General features: G+C 41.7%; 1 non-coding gene across 1 annotated transcript; it reads right to left on the minus strand.

The window, feature by feature from the left end:
* Nucleotides 1–12,311: 12,311 nt before the first annotated feature.
* On the minus strand, nt 12,312–12,440 carry LOC116884141. Its single transcript, XR_004385859.1, has one exon. It is a non-coding gene; the product is annotated as a small nucleolar RNA SNORA68 (small nucleolar RNA).
* Nucleotides 12,441–24,867: the final 12,427 nt, after the last annotated feature.

Raw genomic sequence — 24,867 nt, forward strand, 5'->3', positions numbered from 1 at the left:
GGCAACTTGTCACAGTTGGTTCACTGTCAGGAATCACAGGGATGAATATTGGTGCTCAACTCAGATTCTTGATTTTACTCATTCAAGGAAGCCTAGCCTGGGGAATGTTGACTCCACAGTGAACACCAGCCTCCTTACCTCCACTAATGCTATGTAGAAAATCCCTCACAGACATGCCCAGGATTTCAGGCTCCTAGGTAATTCTAGATCCTATTAAGGCTTTTCAGAGAGTTCTCACCAGAAAGAGGTTCTATAACTGATGGGACTCCTCAGCCCTGGTTCTTTCAGCCTCCATAAATTGAAAAGGAATAAACTTTTACTCTTCACAAATGATTTGGTGTGGCATCAACAAATGGAATACGATTCGGACTTGCCCTGGCTTGAGATGTCTACAAGGAGACAGCTGCCTGATCATGGGAGAAAAGGTCTGAAACTGTGCCAAGAGGCCTGAAACCAGACAACACTAGGGTTTCTGCCTTCTGCTCCGTCCTCTAACCCACCTCAGAGAGCAAGAGGTTGTTCTGTTTGCTCCCTACTACTATCTCATTTTCAAGTTGTCTTGTTTAAAGGACTCATAAAGAAAATAACCCATGACTTATCAAGACTAATTTTCACTTTGAACACTGTGAGTTTGTTGAATTTGACCACTAGCCTACAGGAAAAGCATTTCATAGTTTCACCTAGATACTTGTATGATGTGGGAAACTCAGTCCTGAAGCACATTTTCCCCCCAATTCACACACCCTCTATATCTCCAGTCGTGACCTTGGATAACTCCACTAGCCCGCTCCATGATTCCATACCAGCCTTCCTCTCCCCATTCCACCCACCTCTAGAGATCACTCCAAATTTAAATGAAGTATAAGATAGTCAAGTGCCAGCTCCCTAAGCCTTCCATAATGTTCCTTGTCTCCAGGTATCCTGTATATTTTCTCATGGGAGCTGAGTCTATGGTGATAATCAGTCTCTGGTCTGGATTTTTTCCTTTATTTTTTTCCTTACTTTCCCTTCCCTTAATATAGTTATTTTTACACACACAAATGTATTCATCCAAATTCCAAATTTCTTAATTCCCCTGTAAATACTCTCCTTTACCTTTTCCCCTTGCTCTGCTCTAGCTACCTAAAATTATTGTTTAACAAATTCTACTCAAGAATTACTCATTCTGAGTGTGTCTGCACGAAGCTTCCCCAGTCGCCGCTAGTATGCAATCTGTAATCTCTTTTTATTTGAAACCTCTCCCTCTAATCTGAATCTAATCCCCCTCTAATCTATAATTGCAAAAGGTTATATTCCACACCACCTTTGCCTGAGTGGTTTTCCAGAATACCCTACTCTTGCTCCTGCATTAGTAATAATTCATTTGTGCATGCAAGTGGCAGTTTGCTATTTATTACCAAGGCATCCTATGCTAAGCGTGGATTTTTGTCGTGGTTGTTGTTCTTCGGAAACTCCTTTAGATGTGTTTATTTTATGCATTTACTTACCCGTTTGATTTCTCTGCTGCACTCTAAACAGCTTTCAAGAAGCGACAAATTCAAATACATACATGAACACAGACAAAAGCCAAATATTAAAATACCCCAGCAATACAAGATGAATCAATAAGGTGGCCATGCAAGAAATGGTCTGGAAACTGAGAGAATGGAATTCTGGTTTTCTCCTCGGAGAGAGGAAGGAATCTCCATTTGGGTAGATTGAAGGGTACAGAGCCTAAGAAACCCACCTAGCCATGATCACGGGCATAACCACTTCAGAGCAGCAGAGGTGAACTCAGGACAAAAGCTACTAACTCATTGTTTGTGTCACTGTAACTTTTCAGGCTGGTTCCCCTCAGTGGTGACTCAGGTACCTCTTTTCCTGCCACTTTCAACTCATGATCTCCATGGGGACTCACAGCGCTCATCCCTTCTGTCACTGCTCCATGAGGCCCAACTCAACCACTAGGGAGTTGAGTATTTTTGTTTCTCTGGCAACCAGGGAGGAACAGTATTCAGACTCAGGTCAGAAACATGGAAGTCTGCTATGGACTCAGCATTTTGGAGGTTTCTTCTCAAGGAACAATAGTGTGTAAAATATTATGCAGGATTAACAGCAGAGCTGTGAAATGCTTAAACCCAGGAGAGGTAGATGTCCACTTAGGATCTGTACAAAACCAGCAATTAGCTTTTAACTAAATGGATCTTCAAAGGCCATTGTTATCTAGTATCTTAGTCCTTTACGGATGCATTAAAAAGCGTCGCAGAGGAGACAGCCTCAAGTGTCTTCCCTCAGATGTCAGCTACTTTGCTTTTTGAGACAAGGTCTCTCTCTCTGGCCACTCAACAATTACATTGGACTGGCTGGATGAACTTCAGAGCCGTCCACTCTACCCCCTTCCCCAATGCTGGGATTGCTAGGATACACTATCACAGCTGGCTTTAAAATGTGCGTTCTGGAGCACACACTCAAATCTTTGTGAGTACCAGGTAAGCACTTTGCCAACTGAGCTATCTGACCAGCGTTTTTCTTAAGGAGAAGCCCCACAGATTCTGAAAGTCTGGGCCTCGCAAATCTGCACCCTCGTTACTGGTCACTGGAGAGCATCTCTAAGCTGTGTCTCACGTGCTGCCCCGTCTCCTGCGGGCTTGTCTCTACCACACTTTTCTGTCTCCTTTGACGAGTCTATAACCGACTCTGCAGACAGGAAGATTGCTGTTTCCCCAGGCGGCTCCATTTTGTTCCCCCCTTCCTCTTTCCCTTCCCACACTTCAAACTTGTGTGTTCATCTCCTCAAGGCCTTGAGCCTCTGTCCTTTCTCTAACGCTGGCCAACTTAGTATTCCTGGCAGAATTCAGGTGCATCCTGTGGCTGAGCTCTTCCAACTCCTTGATAGAGATTTTTAATAAACTCAGTCCTCACAGTCACTCCTGGGACATTCTGCTAAACACCTCCTTGAAGTTAATCTGTGGCCATTTAGTCACCGGTTCCATTACTTTTAGTTTATGGGTTTGGAGCCAGTTTTCAATCTGCACCAGAGTTTTCCTACCCCAGCCAATTTGAATGAGCTTTGCAAGTAAAATTTCATGGGACTTTTTTTTTTTATCACGTCTTTGCTAAAGTCCAAATAGATAACATCTGCTGTGTTGCTGTGTTCTTCTTACTCATTCATGCAGTGGATTGTGTGTCTGTGTGTGTGTGTGTGTGTGTGTGTGTGTGTGTGTGTGTGTGCGTGTAAGAAAATGTGTATAGTTTGGGTGTGTGACTGTGTGTGAGTATGTGTCAGAGTATGTATACATATGTAAGAGTATGTAAACACACACAACAAGTGTACACGCATGCATGCATGCATGCACATTGCATGTGTGCTCATGGTTCTTTTCAAGAAGCAAGCTGTTAAATTTTCCTGGTGCAGTTGGTCCCTAAAAAATCTATGCCACTTTGGTCCTGGGTTGCATTATCCTCTGGTTTGGTTCTCATTAATTTTCACAGGTGAGCATTCTTCTTCTCTCCTAATATTTGTCTTGTACCATAAGCAACTATGTTCGCCGACAGCACAGCGGAGCTTATAGCCCCGTATTTCACAGACTTGCCTCAGCCCTGATTCTAGAGCTTCAGGGGTTTGTGATCTTCTCCCAGCTGCTTCTAATCAAAGCTAATTCCTTCTCATAGCAGCTCCCCCTCCTTCCCATTCCGAGTGTGGACACCAATCTTCCTACTAAGTGAGATGACTCAGGGTGCTTGGGAAGCAGAATCTCATTTCCTCCCCATTTCCCAGTTCTAGCTGCTGGCCTCCCTATGGTCAATTTACCTGTTCTAAATGCACCTCAGACTCCTCCACCCTTCAATCGTGATATTTTGCTGAGTAGGACTGCTTCCCTACCTGCTCCCTAAGCTTTAGAAGAAGCGTGTGAGATGGAGCACACCTAGGGCTCTTGTGCTGGGCTCAGGAGCTGCTCTAAGTGAGGGTTCATGCTGGCCCAGGGGTTCCCTGCAGGGTAGGGCTGAGGGTACAGAGACAGCCTGGGAAGCCAAAGTGAATACTAGAAGGGAATGTCAGCAATGATTTGCAGAAGACTGAGGGAAAAGCCTGAGAGATGGGGGCTGCATGAAGGTGAACGTGGAACAGTTGATGCAATGGAGAAGTGAAGGGTTTGCTGGGAACATTCAGTCATGGTGCTAAACTGCTTCCCTGAAGAGTGAATCTTAAAAGACCAGAATGTTGTGGATGCAGAATGCAGGAAAGCTTTCTCTCACTTCCTCCTGGATTCTGGGTTCTACTTACTGAGAGAAGCCCATGATCACTCAGGGAGACAAAAGGGAGTCTGGGAGCTCAGAAAAGACACTCCCATGCCCACCTCCTGCATAGCCTTCCAGAAAGGACAGAGGAAGGGAAGGACTGCAGAAACACTTTGCTTCTGGTTCTTCCACACTGTTTGGTTTAATTGACAAACAATTATTTTCATACACTATATTCTACTCATTCCCCTCCTCCAATTCCTCCAAGATCCTCTCCACCCCATATCCACCCAACTCTGTGATACTCCTCCCTCTTTCTTTATAAAAAGCAAAAGACAAAACACACATGAAAACAAGGAACTCAGAGATAGCCCTTTCTGATGGTTTGTCATTAGAATTTCACCGCACGTCCCTAGTTAAGTGGTAAAGTGAGGATCGTGAAATTCCTATGTGAGAGTCCAATAACACTAGAGACATTGCAATTTTCTTTTGTGCTTGAAATTCTTCAGTTATTCAGAGCCCTCCAATCCACTTATTCAATGCATTTTTATCAAGTTGAGAGAATTTACCAGACATTGAACTAAGCTTCAAGTTTACTCTCTGCTTTGAATTCCGTTCTCCATTAATCATGGTCTACTGTTTCCACAGTCCAGTCTTACCACCATCACATTCTGTTGCAAAGGTTAAAAGTAACTCGGACCAAGGGAAGGAAAATGTGGCCTAGCCAGTCAACAGACCAGAAAAATGGACACCGATAAAGCTAACTGCAAAGGCTCCCAAGGCCAGTATTTCTCCTTGGGCGTAACGTGACTCTAATGTGTCTAGTGAGCCTCTCAGAGGCTTAACTAGCAACAGTTAGTCACTGTGGTAAACTTCTTCCCCTGCCAAGTGAACATAGAGGCATTAAAGGATTTGAAGAGGGAAGAGGGAGTTGTCTGATCCTGTAAAATGGAACACTTCTTGCTTTCAATTCATCCCGGACTCTGCGTCTTGGGGGACACCCCCACAAGTACTCAGTGACAAAAGGCAGAGTGAGAGCTCAAAGCACATGCTTCCAGACTCACTCCCTGCATTTCCCTCCAGGTCAGACACGGAGACTCACTAGAATGAAGGGCTCCCTGAACCTTTTGTATTTGACACCACTGTTAAAGAATAAAGTCTACACCTTTGCCTGGAAGCATTGGCCACTTTTTGACACAAATAAGCTTCCCCATAGAGCTCAGCTGCAGAGTTTAGGGTTATAGGTTCTCCTACATATAATTGGCTGTTCCTATGGAAACAAGACCTTGAGTCTATATTCAGTCCAGACCAGATATTGACCCCATTATAAAACTCCACTTGGCTGTGAATATTTCAAGGCACTGCTTTATCCAGATCTTACCTAATTCTATCCTTCTCCAGAGTGCTAGGGTACTGCTGAATTTTCCTTGCTTTTTGAGACGCCCATTAGTTAGGGTACCACGTCCCTCATTGCTTTGGATCCATAAACTCAAATGTATCGGGGTATTGATGTTCTCCTGGTGATCCTAGAATGCTGGGTGCTACAGAGTGGATTTCCCAAGATTGACAGAAGGGCCACAGGTTTCTTCCCTGTACTCAATTAGACATGGTTCTGTACTTATTCTCTTCAAAACATTGTAAAAGATGGACTTTTACCTTTGTTAGGGCTGCTGAAGCATAAACCAGGATAGTTTGTGTGATATTTACTTTGTAGTCACGAAGCCACGATCAGTCAAAGCTTCCACGTCAATTTGGAAGTCAGCTTTCCTGGGTCAAGAACAATAAAAAATGTCTATTAAAGGTGATAGGTCATAAACATTTGGTCACATAATAAACATTTGGTTGTAGCACACGGTAGTTGTAAATAATGTGGAAGTAGCTGTGTCCCAACGAAGCTTCCCCTTACCAAGATCAAGCACATGGCTGTATTGGACTAACGGTCTGTGGCCTAGATCAATGCAATAAAACAGAATCAGTGTTCATGAGACCGCTAGTTGTCGTCTCAGTGTGGGGATATACTTAATATTGCTCAAGTGCCAGAGGCACATCAAGGTTATCTTGACTTTCAACTTGAACAATATCTAAGTGGTTAGTAAAGCATTGGGCATTGTCCAGGGTAGATCTTAGTAGGAAATCTATGACATCATTAATATTTTAAGTTCATTGATGGATTCAAAATATGAGTAGATAATTAGGAGCTTGAAAGACTGTGGAAGGTGGAACCTAGCTAGAAAAAAAATTGGCGTGCTGGGTCACGCCTTTGAAACATGTATAATGGGCCTGCTTTCTTTTATGTCATTCCTCCTTTTTCCTGGCTCTATGAGCCCAGTAGCTTCTTCTACCTTACCTATTATTCTCCATGGCTTAAAATCAATGGGGCCAGTTGTCCATAGACTGAACCCTCTGAAACTATGAATTGAATGTCTTTCCTCTTTTTAAGTTGTTTCTTTCTGGTATGTGTCAATGGAAAGGTATCATTTTTAAGATTTTGTCTAAGTCAAGGCAGAAACTGAAGAACTTCAAATGTCCCCCGAACAAGACAAACTACATATTCAGGGCGATACAATACAATGAAAGTTGACCACAGTAAGGAGATATATATATGTGTGTGTGTGTGTGTGTGTGTGTGTGTGTGTGTGTGTGTGTGTGTGTCTTGCTTTTTAGTTACAAATAAATGATAATGGGCCTTCTTTTGTACACCATGTAGGCAGCTGTTCATTTTAGGAAATACTCAAAATTAAGCTTGCTTAAAGCATAAACCAGTCATAACTAACCTATTACCATAGCTTAACCCCATTTTCTTTTCATTGTAGGAGAGAGAACAAACAAAAACAACTAACTCACTAGGAAGGTAACCGAGTTTCAGCTTAGCCCCACAGTGTAATTAAAGTCATGAATGGCTAAGACAGGTTAGTCAGGGTTTGTAGGTAAATTGTCCCTGGTCTTATTACTCTGAGAGCATTCACCTGAGCTCATTCTGTACTGGTCATTTCCACACGCTATTTCTTATTATGTGTATGTCATTATGCTCTTGCACTCAAGATAGGCAAGACGCTCAGCCAATGGAAGCTAAGCCAATGGAAGTTGCCATAGAATTCTGAGAAGCTGACCAAAATCAAAACTCTAGTACCTTAATTAGTAGATACGTCCTCATTCCCTGATGTGTCTGAGTCTCCTGGCAAAGTTTTAACAAGACAACATCTTGGCAAGTGACCCCATTGTTCAAAAACTACCATAGAACAAAATGTTTTCCTATGACATGCTAAAAATAAGTAGCTGGACAGATAAAATTATTTCACTCTAGTTGTGTACCAGAGAACACATCAGAGTGCAGACTGGAGGACTCAGATATCCACATTTCAGAATAGAAATATCCCCAGACTAGTACATTCCTTCAAAGGCTAATTCTTCAAGTGGGAAATAGCTATATGAGTTTTCACACCAATAAATGAATATTATGCTTTAACACCTTTGATTTGGGTCATCTTAAGAATAAATGTGGTATATAGATTGGCTGTGAAACTATAGTCATAACTAAAGTATCCAATTGGTGGGGTCAAAGTCCAAGGATCCAGGCTGAAGACATTTCTTATCAGGACACCTCATTGGCAAGCCTTTTCCAAAATTATTCCAGAACTTTCTCTAGATGTTCTCCTTAGAGTTGGGAGCCTTAAAACCTTCCTGAGCTACTAAACTGATATTTAGAGATGTGTTGGCCTGCACACAAAACCAACTTCCACAGAGATCATTTTGCAAAGTATTAATGTGTCCCCCTCCCCATTTCTGCCTGATAAAATATGGCTGGTAACACTTGTCTTGAAGTGTTACTTGAAGGATGGATGAAAGGGTTTGGTGTACAGAAGACTGTTTTGTTTTTTGTTTTTTGTTTTTAAACACTCCTTCATTTGTATAAGAAAGATGAGGAATTGGGGACAAAGCTAACATAGAGTGTACTGAAGACCAGGGGGTTTACTCCAGAGCTAATGGGTCAACCCTTCCCATACAGTGGGTCAAAGCTTCTATTTGCATTGGCTTTTCTTCCTGCATTATTAAATCTGTCTGACTTCAGAGGGCAACTCTAAGCCCTTGCTCTGTGGTGAGTTTAAGCTCTAGGGAGGGAGACAGTGGCAGCTTCCCTTCCCCCTGGAATTGTACCACAACCTCAAAAAATGTGTCTCCCCATTCATTCACTGGAGAAGCCTTCCTGGAGAGTAGAGTCAAAAGGAGAAGGCTTTACACACATTTGAGAATAACAATATGTGCGGGCCAATTAAGAGACGGTTGGTTCTAAGATGCTTAAATCGTATTTAATTTCCCTTTAAGGGATACAGTAAGCTTGTCCTAAGCCTAGAATGATAATGCTTTCCCCACTATTGGTCTTGAAGGTAGGAATCAAAGATTCACTGCCGGCGAATGAAGAAGTAGAAATTCAAAATACATGAACACCTTCCTATGAGAAAAGACCTCCACGGACTATCTGATTAAAAAGCCAGCCCTCAGGGGAAATAAAAACACACAGAAGTTACCGGGAGGTTTAAAAAAAAAAGTAGGGAGAAAACAATACATTTCTGGCGTTCAGCTCTGGATTTCTTACGGCCATCTGGGGAGAGGGGGATTAGCCATCAAACAGAGATTTTAAAAAATAACCGGATTCCTTGAGGACGTCTTAAGATGTGACTTGCAATTCAGAAGAGTGGGCATGTTTGACCTAATTCCTTATCTATCCCAGGGGATAAAAGTGAAGTAAACATCTAAACAACAAATCAGAGATGGACCCCGGTGGTCGCGGTACCCTCCACTCCTTCCTGCAATTTTGACAGCTAGAGCATCCCAGAGGCTAGCAAGCCAGGCAGGGCCCTGCAGAAGACAAAACCCCAGCCTCCTGTCCCCCGCCCCGCTCCGGTAATAATCTCTGCTTTCCACAGGAAGCTTCTTCAGGCCGGGCTCAAGCATTTGCCTGTAACTCTCTGACTTTTTCTTTTTCTTTTAGCATCGCCGCTGTCTTTGTTTTGGGGAAGGGAGAAAGGCTACATCCGTGGCACATGAACCTTGCACGGAAGAGCACCTAAGCTTTGAATAAGCAACGACGCATGCAAATGCAAGTGGCCTCCATGGATCCAGGCATCCGTTTCTTTCCCCAAATAACTCAGAAAAGCAATGCCAGCCTGTGTTTCGTTATGAAGATAGTCCCAATATTTTTAACCACTAAGAATGAGATAACTCTTTAATGAGTGCAGTAGTGTTTTTTTAAGCTACCGCAAACATCATGCGAGTATAAACAATCTATTAAATGCACAGGGGAAGGAAGAAGGGAGGGGAAAAAAAGAGCAGTATTTTTAACTCTTTCACGCTTCGCTGTGGTTTCCATGGAAACCGATGAAGCCAAGCCGTTACTTCACATTGCATAATACTGTCTGATGGTTAGTTACTCCTGAATAAGCGTGTTTATTCAGTAGTGTTCCAGCCACGTAATCTACTTTATCTGCCGTGATTAGATTAAACAGGGACCAGAGTCCTGAAACCGTTTACTGCAGTGGGATTTTCTCCTGTTTCTCATCTAGAAAATGGCAGGCTGTGTTTGCCGAAGAAGAAGGGGAAGAGTCTAGTGCTGCCCAGACATGCTGGTTATGGAGTTGATGCATTTAGATGAAGGGAATAGGAAGTCCAAGGCGAGAGCAGGGTATTTGGACTCAACTGCAAGCATTTTGGCCCTCTGCATCCTTTTAGCACGAATGGGAGACAGCTCGGATTCTCAATGGGCCTATGAACATGACTAAAGCAGTCAGGACAAAAGATATCTGCTATGAAAATCCATGTTCTGGTTAAGACCAAGAGTTTTGCCCACACAATCACTGTTGATCGAAAAATTGCTTGGAGAACATGACGGGCCATGACTCCTCTTGCTTATCTGTCTGCTTTCTTTTTCATTACTGTCTTTTGAGTCCAAATATATCTCCTTTCTCATACACAACTTTCAAAAACACATTCCTGGCTCCCCTACATTACAGAGGGATGACAATAAGAAATTGTGGTGTGAGGATGAATGTCAGAATGATGACTTGACACATTTTATACAGCTTAGCTGGCCTGGTGAGCAAACTCGTTCCAAAGCTTGAATGGTTACCTTTTTTTCAGGACCCCTGGATGTTCCATTCATTGTTTTCCCCTACCGATGAACACGAAGTTTCGCTGTTTTTCACTGAATTAAAATAATACTCCACAGGACTAATTCTTAGAGACAGGGCTCGTTACAGTATGGAAATACTTGGCTGATTCGTGCATGACCAGCATGATCTAGAGGAAATTCATTTTCCTTCTTCTCCCTCTCCTTCCTCTTTCCTCTTCCTTTCAACAACAATTAGTGATTTAAATAGATGTTGAAAGGGTCTCTTGGGAAATCAATGGAATCCAAAGACTAGCTTTTTAAAGCTCACTCAGCTAAATATTTCTGTAGCCAGATAACCAACTCAACCAAGTTTCTGCCTTTTATATTCTTATGGAAAACACAGCGATAGTGTATATGGTTAATTTACAAAGACGGCAGATAAACTAGAAGTCCACTGAGAGCGCTCAAAATCCTCTAACTACAAGCATTGAATCCCACCTCTTTTTGGAGGGGCGGAGTACAAAAGGCTAGGACGTGCTGCTAGTTACAAAAGTAAGGCCTGTGTTCTAGCTCCTCTCCTGTAGCTATTTCTTGCTCCATAAACCCAATAGTTTCCCAGGACAGAGTCCCAACCTCCTTTTTTATATAGTCTTCGCATAGAGAAGAGCAGGAAATTGACTTTCCCTAGATTTCTAGAGACTCCATTTCTCCGCCCTCTTTTCTCTTTCCCCTTTTGCTAGCATAGGCTAGTTTAGCACGCCTTCTTTCTGTTATATTCTTCTTCCTCCTTTTTTCCTTCCTTGCCTCCTGGATACCGTGCCTTGCAACCTGACTCATCCCTTAGAAGAGTTAACTCTGCTGAGATTCCAAGTCCCAAACGAGTTCCCACTGCCTGTACCCTTGTCACCTCCACGCAACCTAAGGGAACTATTTTTCTTCCTTCTGTAGGGATAGCTAGTCTCCATGATTCAGCCCTGCTACTCATAAAAGATATTGTAGTTAACTGTTGGCAAGTCTCCCTTCGTTTACTGGTCAATATTTATAGCCTCCCTATCCTGTCAAGCTACGGAAAGTCCACAGAGACGAACAAGGACAATAAGATCCAGTCTCTAGAATTTCCCTTCCTCCGGCTTGAACTTCAATCTTTATATCCTCAGAGCATAGCAAAATTTCTGACTCACAGTTCACACTTACTTTGTCAGTTTGCTTCGTCAAACTTCCAGTTTTATTACATGGAGTGAGTTAGTTACACTTTTTTGAAAATAAAAATATTATAAATTAGCAGAAATATAATACATAGCAATTCATGCATGCTGGTACTAATTGGAAATTAACAATGTCACATTTTAGGTATGTGCAGATTACATATTAATACAAATCGTCCTCTAAAAATAGGATCATGGTCTGGTAAGTTGTCGCAGGCAGAAAAGTGATTGCTACACAAGGCCAAGAACTTGATTTCTGATCTTCAGTATCCATGTAAAGACTATTTAACCCAAGGACTGGGGAGGAAAAGATGTGGATCTCATGAACCTGCTGGCCAGCCAGCTTAGCCTAATCAATGGATTTTAGGCTCAGTGAGAGACCTGGTCTCAAAATTTAAGGTGGAGAGTATCTTTAAAAAAAACAAACAATATGGACCTCCTTCTCTGTCTTTCAATATGGACAAACACACACACACACACACACACACAGACACACACACAGACACACATACACACACACACACAGAACATTGAGTTTTATTTTCAGATGATCAGCACTCTGAATGACTTCATCTCATACTGAAGGAAAAGTTTGTCAACAAGGAGACTCACATATACCAACGATTGGAACAATCTTGGCCTTGGATTTAGTTTTATTTTTTCTCAGAATTAGACCAATAGTGAAGTCTAGCTGATTTCTTTCATCTGGAAGCAGGTGCGGAAAAGGATGCAGGGACTTGATTACCTAAAGACCAGAAACCCCAAGCCACCCATGCTCTTAGGACTATGCAACCTCCCAGTCTACTCTGGGGGGGCACCACACAGCCCCCCAAGGTGAAAAACCCCTTTGTTGTGCACACCACTGTTAAATTACCTGCTACAGGCAGCAGAGTTCTTGGATTGGGTGTGGGGACCTAACACATTTTAAGAATGAAAAGTTGCCAACCTTTTAGTGTGCCTCCCAGCCAATAAACTCCTTCTGTAGTAATGAATTACAGTTCCTATAGCTACTGACGGCCTATCCTGGGCATGATTAATTTATCATTTATACACTAAAGATCTTAAACAATCTATCATCTGACTGTGTCTACTGGGCTATTAAAAGGATATTATCCTAGTAAGGCCACCATGGGACAATATGTTGCTTTAAATTAAGAGAGAAGTGTGTCGTGATCCTCTCTTGATACTGGAAAAGCATTTGATAAAACTTAGACGTACTCATGACAAACATAGCCAGTGTCCTCACTGGAGAGACAAATCCTGACAAGAGAAACTTGTGTAAGGAAGAAAGTTTATTTTGGCTCAAACTCAGTTTGAGTGCGTAGAACATAATGGTGGAGAAGGCACGGCCATGAGAGCCTGAGGCAGCTGGTCATGTGAGTCAGGAAGCAGAGAAAGGTGAACGCTGGGGCTCAGTCCCTTTCTGCTTTTGATTCAGTCCAGGACTCCAGCCTATGGAGATGGCACCATCCACATTCAGGATGCGTCTTCTCTCCTCTCCTGAATCTCTCTGGAGATATACTCAGAGTTATGTTCCCATGATTATTCTAAGACTCACCAAGTTAACAATCAAAATTAACTACCACATTCAGTAAAGTAGGAATAAAAAGGAACCCTTCCTATGATACTTGAAAGTGAAATAACCTGAAAGATGAGCCCGTAGTTAAGCACACTGGCTTCTCTCCCAGAGGATCCAAATTCCCATCATAATTTATTTTAATTTTGTAGCAGTGGGAAATGAAAGGTCTTATGCGTGCTTGACCAATGATATAACCCTTTTGGACTTTAGGATGCAAATTCCACTAGTTTGTCCCAGGTAGGACTTGAACTGGTGATCCTCCTGCCTCAGACTCCATGTAAGTAGCCAGGACTCAAGACCCAGGCTACAATTCTAATTTTTAAAGAACGAGGTATTAGCTTGCTATAACTAACTCTTCAACATTGTTTCACCAAACCTTCCCCAACCAATTTGATAAGACGAAATAGAACGACTAGATACCACAAAGGAGCAGACGAGACAGATTTTTATTTTTCACAAATTATCTATTATAAGGAATGTGTCAAGGTTTCCATTCTCTGAACAGTGTTGTGGGATGAGTGTACCTATTATCCTCATTTATTTTTTTTTAATATTTATTTATTTATTATGTATACATCATACAGCTTTCTGCCTGCAGGCCAGAAGAGGGCACTAGATCTGATTACAGATGGTTGTGAGCCACCATGTGGTTGCTGGGAATTGAACTCAGGTCCTCTGGAAGAGCAGTCAGTACTCTTAACCGCTGAGCCATCTCTCCAGCCCTTATCCTCACTATCCTCACTTACGAACGGTTTCAGAGCTAGGAAAAATCCAAAGCCGAGATCTGGCTGTATTAGTTACCTTTCTGCTGTTGTGATAAAGTATCATGACCAAAAGCAACGTCAGGAAGAAAGGTTATGAGTCCAGAGGAATCAAATCAATAACAGTAGGAGAGACAGGAAGCAGGAGAGAGACAGGAAACAGGCAGACACCATTTTTCTCTACACTGAAGACTGAAAAGACAGCAGAGGGTGGGGGAGGAGGCAGGCAGGAAGAGGCCTGAGGCTCAAACTCTTTTTTTTTTAAAAGAATACACTGTAGCTGTCTTCAGACACACCAGAAGAGGGCATCAGATCCCATTACAGATGGCTGTGAGCTATCACCTGGTTGCTGGGATTTGAACACAGGATCTCTGCAAGAGTGTAAGTGCTCTTATCCTCTGAGTCATCTCTCTACCTCCCTCCCAGGCTTTAATTCTTTTTTTTTTTTTCTCCATCTTTATGAAATTGGGTATTTCTTATTTACATTTCAATTGTTATTACCTTTCCCGGTTTCCAGGCAAACATCCCCCTAACCCCTCCCCTCCCCTTCTATATGGGTGTTCCCCTCCTCATCCTCCCCCCATTACTGCCCTCCCCCAGCAATCCCATTCCCTGGGGGTTCAGTCTTGGCAGGACCAAGGGCTTCCCCTTCCCCTGGTGCTCTTACTAGGCTATTCTCTGCTACCTATGCAACTGGAGCCCAGGGTCAGTCTTTGGGTAGTGGCTTAGTCCCTGGAAGCTCTGGTTGGTTGGCATTGTTGTTCATTTGGGGTCTCGAGCCCCTTCAAACTCTGTCCTTTCTCTGATTCCTTAAAGCTGATACTCGGAGTCTCACTTCCCTTTAGCAAGACTCTGCCTCCTAACGTTTTCCTGGCAGCCCCAAATAGCACCCACAACTGGAAAGCAGGTGTTCAAGTCTACGAGCTCGTGGGAGACATCTCTCATTCAAACCTCCACGGCCCCCTAATAACTCCTAATCACAGGTCCAAAATTAAAAATAAAGATGACTAATAATGATCATGACTATGAAAAGTAGGCTGCCTTGCTTCCTGGCCATTTATCTTCAAATGTTTAAAACAAAAGAGTCTAGAAGCTTGTTTAAATATCACAGCCGTCCCTGATGTAACAGAAATAGAAACAAAAACATCCTTCATTAAAATAAGAAACCTTTCTCTCAGAGCCACAGAAAAATGTGAGCCCTCAGCCTCCACTGGCTCCTAATTATGGAATTCAAGGATGCGCCTTTATTGTTTTCTCACTGCCTGAGACCTTATAGGTCAGCTAAAGTCTTGCCATGAAAACTAGAGTTCGTTTCTATGCCTTGCCATCTTGGTAAGTATACCCAAGATGTCCTGAGCTTTCCCTTCAGCCTTCCAAAAATTGAAACTGTTCATCAGGGTTGTGAACACAGGAGAAAGGGAACACTTCCAACAAGAAGACAAAAATCACCAGGATATTCTATTACCCACAGAAGAATTCAGACCAGTAAGCCTAAGAAATGCGGGGATCCTGTGACACGCTTACACTCGCTGGCCTAAAGTGAAGAAAAATGTATATCAAATGTCTAATGTCACTAAATATCAAGAATCATGTCCCGGGGGGAAATTTTGTGAATTTCTTGAATGTGAGACAACCATTAGTAGAAAATCAGATCTTACAGTGCATCAGAGGATGAACGCAAGGTGGAAACCCTATGTATGTCTGAAGTACGCCTTATGCCCTAAGGCAGAATTGCTGCCCACCAGAGCAACGACACTTAGAAGAAACTCTATGAATGGAATAACAGTGGAGACCCCTTTTGTGGAAGACACACCTCACCAGCCACCAAGCTTCTCTTGCAAGTGACAAACTGTATGAATATAAAGTGTGGGTGAGAGTTTCTGCCATAAATCATCCTTTACTACCCATGGGGAAGCTCGCCTCGAAAAGAAAAAAAAATCATAAAAATATTGAAGGTGGAATACTCTTTGCCAGAAGTCAGCGGATATCAGAAAAGTCTTGCAGGAAAGAAATTCCATAGATGTAATGAATATGGAAAGACCTTTCTCAATACTACCCAGCTGATAACAGATTTTAAAATAAAAGGGGAGATGGCTCAATGGGTAGACTGCCGTGCGGGTTAAGGACATGAGTTTAGTTGGCTAGAAGTTATGAAAAACCAGGCATGTATTCACACACACACACACACACACACACACACACACACAGCAGTACAGGCACAGGGCACACACACACAAACACACAAATGCTCTCTCACAAAGAATAGGAATTTGCATGGAAATAAAATCAGAGTAGGAAAGCAAGTCATGGCCAGGTAGTGCGTGTCTCACACAGTACACACAAATTCACCCCACCTGTGTTTCTGTTTACCTTCTTTTTTCTTTTCTTTTATTGTAAATAGATTTTTCTTACACAAAACATTTGATTTCCAGTCCCCGCCCTTCTGAATTCTGCCTCACTTCCCACCCCTTCCCATCTGGTTGCACACCCTCTGTGTCTTTCCTCAGAAAACGGAGAGGCATCTCAAGAATAATAATAGAATAAATAAAGAAACAGTAAGATAAAATGGAAACAAACAGATTCGAGTAGGGCAAAACAAACAAATGGGAGAGAAGAGACGAAGAAAAGGCACAAGAAACACATACCGATGCAGAGACACACAGATTTGCATGCACACGAATCCTGTAGGAACACGAAACCAGAAACCGTAAGGTGTACACAAAGGACAGATCTGGCACGACATTAGGAGACAGAAAGTCTCCAAAGGAGATCGTTCAGTTCATTTTGGGTTAGCCATCTACTGCTGAGCACGGGGCCTACCTTAAGAGTGCTTTGTTTCCCCAGTGAGACTCTCTCTCTCTCTCTCTCTCTCTCTCTCTCTCTCTCTCTCTCTCTCTCTCTCTCTCTCTCTCTCGGAGATAGCTTCAGGATCAGGAGTGGGGTTGGGGGTGTGCATCCACTTCCCTCATCTCTAGGACACCACGTGACGGAGACCCATGCCGTCCCTCTGCACCCTGCCACAGTGTGTTGTCACTTCATATGTGCATTGGTTGGGCTGTATTTAGAAAGCCACGCTTCCTTGGTGACCTCCAATCCCTCCGGCTCTTATACTCTTTCCATCTCCTCTTCTACAGAGTTCCCTGAGCACTGAGAAGAAGAATTCGATGGAGACCTCCCATAGGAAGGTGAGTGCTCCAGAGTCGCCACTCGCTACTTAATGTCCGGCTGCGGGTCTCTGTGTTTGTTCCCATCTGCTGTAAGAGCTTCTGTGGAAATGGCTGAGGCACTATATAGAGTATAGAGCGGGATGTTAGGAAGAGTCACCATTTTAGTGCTATGTTTCTTTAGCAAACAGTGAGTAGTATTTGGTTTCCCCCTAGCTCCATGGCCTATCTACCCTCAGGTTCTTAGACACGTGAGCAGCATGGGGTTGGGGTTTTATCTCGTGGAATGGCCTGAAGTCAAACTGAAGATGATTGGTTACTCCCACAGAGTACAGCTGTTGCGCCAATGTATCTTGTACGCAGGTCATCGTTGTAGATTGAGGGGTTTGTAGCTGGGCTGGTGTTTACCTTTCTCTTCAGGCAGGGTGCAGAATAACTCCTAGTACTATGAACATTAGGCAGTAAGGTTAAAGGCTCTAGGTAGGCACAAACTCAACCTCTCCGTGTTCAATGAGTTATATAGGTGTTATCGTCAGCAACAGGACTGTACCACCAGTTTATGGAGAGCATCCGATAGTTTTTGGGGTTGCCATTGGACCCCTTCGGCCAAGAGCTCCATTAGATGTAAACTGTTTGTCATACAGAAAGCTTCATTTGGTGATAAGAGATGTTCTGTTGTGGCGCTCTCTCCCCTTATTTGATGATTTCATTATGGTTGCCTTCATTTTCTGAAGCTTCCCTTGAACCAGGTTTCTATAGAACCCCTCAGATTGTCCTTACCTCCTTATACTCCCTCCCTTGTCCCCCTCTTGCCTCCTCCTCCCCATTTGATCCTCCCTTTCCAGTTCCTTTCCCCTCATCCATCCATAACTATTTATTCTATTTTCCCTATCTGGGGAGTTCCAAACCTCCCCACTAGTCCTTTATTGTGCACTTTAATAACTACATGATTATATGAACTGTATAGCTTACTTAACAATGACTTAACAACTAATATTCACATACAAGTGAACCCATGCCATACTTGTGTTTCTGGGTTGGGGTTATCTCACACAGGATGATTTTCTCTTCTAGTTCCATTTATTTACCTATAAATTTCATGGTCTCATTTTTTTAAAGGCTGAGTAAAATTCCTTTGTGTAAATAATCACAGTTTATTCATTCATCTATTGAGGGATATCTAGGTTGTTTCCAAGTTCTGGTTATTATAGTCTGGTTATTATAGCAGCAGTGAATATAGTTGAATAAGTGTCTTTGTGGTAGGATAAAGCCTCCTTTTGGGTAGATGCCTGTACTGGCTGGTTCTGTGTGTCAACTTGACACAAGCTGGAGTTATCACAGAGAAAGGGCCTCCCTTCAGGAAACACCCTCATGAGATCCAGCTGTAAGGCATTTTCTCAATTAGTGACTAAGGGGGGAGGGCCTATCACATTGTGGGTGGTGCCGTTCCTGGGCTGGTGGTCCTGGGTTCTATAAGAAAGCAAGCCGAGCAAGCCAGGGGAAGCAAGCCAGTAAGCAGCACCCCTACGGCTCCTGCCTTCAAGTTCCTGCCCTGCATGAGTTTCTGTCCTGACTTCCTTTGATGATGAACAGCAATGTGGAAATGTAAGCTAAATAAACCTTTTCCTCCCCAATTTGCTTCTTGGTCATGATGTTTTGTGCAGGAATAGAAACCCTGACTAAGACAATGCCCAAGAGCGGTATAACAGGATCTTGAGGTAGATTGATTCCCACTCTCCTGAGTGACTGCCACACTGAATTTTATAGTGCCTGTACAAGGTTGCACTCCCACCATCTATGGGTGTGTGTCCCCTCACTCCACATCCTCCCCAGCCTGAGCTGTCAGGTTTTAAATTGATTTTGACCATTCTGACGGGTGCAAGATAAAATATCAAAAGTAGTTTGGGTTTGCATTTCCCCGATGACTAAGGATGCTGACCATTTCTTCAAGATTGTCTCACCCATTTGAGTATCCACCCGTTTGAGAATTCTCTCCAAAAAGAAAGAAAGAAAGAAAGAAAGAAAGAAAGAAAGAAAGAAAGAAAGAAAGAAAGAAAGAGAGAAAGATTAGCTCTATATCCTATATCTTAATTGGGTTGTTTTCTTGATATCCAGGGTTTTTTAGTTCTTTACATATTTTGGATATTAGCCCTCTATCATATACACAGTTGGTACATTTTTCTTTCCCGTCCTGTAGGCTGCTGCTCTATCCAGTTGACAGTGTCCTTGGCCATGCAGAAGCGTCTCGGTCTCGTGAGGTCCCATTTACTAAGTGTTGATCTTAGTGCCTGTGCTAATGGTGTTCCATTCAGAAAATTTTTATTCCACGCCATTGAGTTTAAGGCTATTTTCCTCGTCTATGAGGTTCGGTGTGTCTGGTTTTACGTTGAGGTCTTTGATCCAGATGTTATCTATGTGTGTTCTTCTACATGCAGCTGTTTATGTCTCTGGGTTTGTTTTTTTAATTTTAAAAGATTAGATGTCCATATGTGTATGGATTTAAGTCTGGGTCTTCAATTTGATTTCACCAGTTGACTTTATTGTTATGCCAACACCAGGTTGTTTTTATTACTATAGATAGATCAGTTGTACAGCTTTAGATGGGGGATGGTAACCCCTTCCGCAGTTCTTGTATTATTCACCATTGTTTTAGTTAACCTGATTGTTTGTTTGGTTTGGTTTGTTGTGTGTGTGTGTGTGTGTGTGTGTGTGTGTGTGTGTGTGTGTGTGTGTGTGTGTGTGTGTGTGTGTGTATGTGTGTGTGTGTGTGTGTGTGTGTGTGTGTGTGTGTGTGTGTGTGTGTATGTGTGTGTGTATGTGTGTGTGTGTGTGTGTGTGTGTGTGTGTGTGTGTGTGTGTGTGTGTGTGTGTGTGTGTGTGTGTGTGTGTGTGTGTGTGTGTGTGTTTCCACATGAAGTTGAAAGTTGTCCTTTCAAGATCTCTGAAGGAGTCTGTGGAATTTTGATGGAGATTGCATTGACTCTGTAGACTGCTTTTGGTAGAGTGGCCATTTTTGCTCTATTAATCCTACTAGTTCATGAACATGGGAGCTCTTTCCATCTTCTGATAGCTTCTTCAGTTTCTTTCTTCAATGTCACTTCCCTGGCTGGAGCTACTCTACAATATTTAATATTATTTGAGGCTGTTGGGAAAGGTGTTTTTACCTTGATTTCTTCCTCAGTCCATTTCTCGTCTGTATGTAGGAGGGCTCTTAATTTCTGTGAGTTAATTTTTTTGTTCTGCTACAAAGCTGAAAGTTTCCTGATGAAATATTTAGGGTCACTTAGGCATCCTGTTACATCTCCCCCAAATAAAAATACTTTGACTTCTCCCCTTCTTATTTATACCTTATTGGTATCCTGTCGTCTTATTGCTCTAGCTAAAACTTCAAGTACTCTATTGAGTAACTATGAATAAAGTGGAGAGCCTTGTCTTGTTCCGGTTTTAGTGGAAATGCTTTGAGGGTTTTTTCTCCATTTAAGCTGATATTGGCTATGGGCTTGCTGTAAATTTCCTTTATTGTGTTGCACTATGTTTTTTTACCCCTAATCTTTATCTTTTATCAGTATGTCTTTTTATCATAATGAGGTGTTGGATTTTTTTCAAAGGCCTTTCCTTAATCTTACGAGACGATCATATGATTTTATCTTTTATTCTGTTAATATGGAATATTATATTTATCAATTTACATATATATAGATAAACTAGGATAAAGTCTATTTGATCATAGTAGATGGATTTTCAAATGCATTCATGGACTTGGTTTGCAAAAAATTTTTTGAGAATTTTTTCATTAATGAACTTAAAGGAAATCGAACTGCAATTCTCTTTCTTTGTTGGGTCTTTCTGTGGCTTAGGTATCAGGGTAACTGTAGCCTCATAAAATGAATGGAGCAATGTTCCTTCTCTTTCTAGTTTGGGCGATACTTTAAGGAGTATTGGGGTCTTTGAAATTCTGGTAAAATTCTGTGCTAAAACCTGGGATGTTTTGACTGCTAGAATTTTAATTATTGTTTCCATTTCACTAGGGATTGTAGGTGTGTTTAAATTGCTTATCTGCTCTTGATTTAACATTGGTAGGTGGTATTATTGAGAAAATTATCCATTTCTTTTGTATTTTCCAATTTAGTGGAGTGTAGGGCTTTAAAGTATGTCCTTATGATTCTCGAAATTTCCTTCATGTCTTTTGTTATTGTCCCTCTTTTCACCGCTAATTCTATGAATTTGGATTTCTCTGACTTTTAGTTAATTTGGACACAGGTTTGTCAATCTTATTAATTCTCTCAATGAACCAACTCTCTATTTCATTGATTCTTTGTATTGTTTTTGTTGTTGTTTCTAATTTATTGACTTCAGCCCTAAGTTTCATTATCTCCTCCCATCTACTCCTTTTGCATATTGTTTCTTCTTTTTGGTCTAGAGCTTTTAGATGTGCTATTAAGTTATTAATATGAGGTATCTCCAATTTTTTTTAATTTTTTTTATTTATTCATTTATTATATATAAGTACACTGTAGCTGTCTTCAGATACACCAGAAGAGGGCATCCGATCTCTTTACAGATGGTTGTGAGCCACCATGTGGTTGCTGGGAATTGAACTCATGACCTCTGGAAGAGCAGTCGGGTGCTCTTAACCGCTGAGCCATCTCTCCAGCCCTCCAATTTTTTAATATAGGCAATCAGTGCTATGAACTTGCCTCTCTTGTGTCCTCATCAGTTTGGGTAAGTTGTATTCTCATTTTCATTCAAATCTAAGAACTTTTACATTTCTTAATTTGCTTTGATCCTTTTTTTTTTCATTCAATAGAGAGTTACTCGGTTTTCATAAGTTTATGAACTTCCTTATATCTCTTGTTGATATACAACTTTAATATATGGTGGTCAGATAGGATGCAGGGTGGTATATCAATTTTCTTATATCTGTTGAGACTTACTTTTTGGCCAAGTGTGTGGTCAGTTTGGGGGGAAAGTTCCATAAGGTTCTGAGTAGAAGGTATAGTCCATCGTGTTTGGGTGAAATGTTCTGTAAATATCTGTTAGGGCCATTTGGATTATAGTATGTTAGCTTTCTCTGTCTCTAGGCGAGAGTGGAGTATTGAAGTTACCCACTCTCACTGTGTGAGGGTCAAGATGTGGCTTAAGCTGCAATAATCTCTCTTTTAAACACTTGGATGTCCTGTGTTTGGTGCGTAGATGTTAAGAATTGTTGAATCCTTTTGTTGGATTTTTACTTTGATGAACATGAAGTATCCTTCCCTGACTCTTCTGATTCATTTTTGTCTAATTTTGTCTGATATTGAAGTGGCTAGTCCTGCCTCTGTCTTAAGTCTGTTTGCTTTAAATACCATTGTCTATCCTTTACTCTGAGATGCTGTCTATCCTTAATGTTAAGGTGTTTTTCTTGAACACATCAGAAGAATAGGTCCAATTTTCGCATCTACTCTATTAGTGTTTTTTCCTTAGGGAATTGAGACCATAATTGTCTAAATTTATCAATAAGCAGTTTTTATTGTTTCTCATTATTTTCTTGATTTGCTGGTCTAATATTACTTATTTCTTGTGTTTTCTTGGGCGTGGTTAGTTTCTTCAGGTTAAAGTTTTCCTAAAAGTACCTTTCTATAATTCTATACTCGTAAGTAGATACTGTTTAATTTGACTCTGATATGGACTGTCTTCTTTCTCCATCTCTTGTGATTGAGAGTTTTGCTGAGTATAGCCTAGGCTGACATCTGCAGTCTCTTACAGTCTGTAGAACATCTTCTTAGGTCCTTCTGGCTTTTAGTGTATCCATTGAAAAGTCAGGTATTATTCTAATAAGTCTCCCACTATAGGTGGTCTTTTTCCTTTGCAGCTTTTAATATTCTTTCTTTGTTATATACATTTAGGCTTGTGATTATTATGTGCTATGGGGAATTTCCTTTCTGGTCTAGTCTATTTGGTGTTCTGCATGTTCCTTATATCTTGAAAGGCATCTCCTTTTTTAGATTAGGGAAATTTTCTTCTATGATTTTGTTAAAAATATTTTCTTTGCCTTTGACCTGGGTTTTGTCCCCTTCTTCTATTTCTATTATTCATGATTTGTCTCTTCATGGTGTCTCAAATTTACTGGATGTGTCTGGATATCTTTTTTCTCTCTTTCTTTTTTTATCAAGCTACCTATGCTTTCTATCTTGTCTTCAATGCCTGGGTTTCTCTCGTCTGTCTCTTGCATTCTGTTGGTGAGGCTTGTCTCTGAGGTTTCTGTTTGAGTTTCTAATTTTTTATTTTCAGTTTTCTCTCAGTTTTGGTTTTCTTTCTTGATTCTATTTCCAGTTTATGTCTTCAACCTTTCTTTTTTCTTTTCATCCCACTATTTATTTATGCTTTTAAAATTCCTTTAATGGGTTTTTAAAGAATTTTTCTCCTTAAGGACTTCTAACATAGTCATAAAGACTATTGTAAAGTCCTTTTCTTGAGCTCAGCTGTATTACATTCCCCAGTGCCTATGTATTGGGTTGATAGACTCTTGTGGGGACATACTGTTCTGACTCTTTTCGATTGTGTCTTTACACTGGAGTCCAGGCGTCTGGAATTGGGAAGATTGTAATTCTAGGTGCTTGTGTCTAATCTTGTTTTTATTGGGTGGATGTTCCTGTCCTTGGTTTCTCTTGTCCTCTCTGGTTCTTAGGAAAGTGTAGTGGCTGTGGGTTACCTGTAGCGGTTGCTTCTGAGATTTTTGCCAGGGGTGGGCACTGGGCATTCCGGGCAGAATGTGTTTCTAGGTGTTGGGAATTTACACTTTAAAATGGAGATGAGCTGGAAGGGCGGTGCTCTGAGATGGTCCACAGGAAGGAGGGAAGAAGTGTGTAAAAACAGGACCTCCTTGTTCCCCTGAGAAGGGGGGCAGAGAGGGATGCGAGACCTTAGCAGGTGGTCAGCTAAAGAGGTAGGGATGATACTAGGGGATCAGACTTGGAGAAGAGGAAGAATAAAGAGTTTGTCTACTTACTTTGCTGACTAGAATGGCTGTGCATTCCCAGGGAATGCCTGTGGGGGTTGGCAGCTGAGATGGGGGGCTGAAGTGAGGAAACCTGTAGGAGAAGATCTGTGTGATCTGCTGGAGAAGGAGGCGGGGGAAGAGAGAAGCAGAAGAAGGTGGTCAGCTTCAGAGCTGGGCTTGAGATTAGGGGATTGGATTTGGAGGAGAGGAGAGTAAGAGAAGATCTAAAGGTAACCAGCCCCCCTGCTTCCCTGGCCTGCTTGTCCAGTGGGGTTGCTTGTGAGAGTAGGCTCCATCTATGTTTCTTCAGAGACAAAACCAACAAGGAATTAGAATTAGATAGCAGTTGTAGTCTACACAAAATAAAACAAATTAGCTGTTAATTAGGGATATATGTTTTCTTTTTCTGCAACTCTCTATAAATATTACACAAGGATGATAATAATTTAGAAATCTTAAAAACTGTGCATTTAAATATAAGAGAGAAGAGTTGGCAGGCTGAAGCATTTGACAATTCAGGCTCTACAAAATGTTCGTATCCTCATTTAGAGTTGGATATCTTCAGGGGACTTGACTCTCAAAATGAACAGGGAATGGGGATACTAAGCAATTGCAAATGTCATTATTATTAATATTTGTGTTGGTTAGTTTGTTGCCCTATGAAGACATTAAGTTGGTACACACAGCAATACACAAGTAACCAAACAGAGCTTTTCTCTATGTCGAGGGTGATGGAATATACACCTAGAAGCAAAGAGAAATAATTATGTCTTATCAGAGCAGTCATGAAGCTTGCTCAAGACAGGGAGTTGGTGTTTGAGAAAGGAAAGTCCAGAATGCCTGGGCTCTATTTCA

This window comes from Rattus rattus, chromosome 14 (assembly GCF_011064425.1).
Source record: "Rattus rattus isolate New Zealand chromosome 14, Rrattus_CSIRO_v1, whole genome shotgun sequence".
NCBI classification, from domain to species: domain Eukaryota; kingdom Metazoa; phylum Chordata; class Mammalia; order Rodentia; family Muridae; genus Rattus; species Rattus rattus.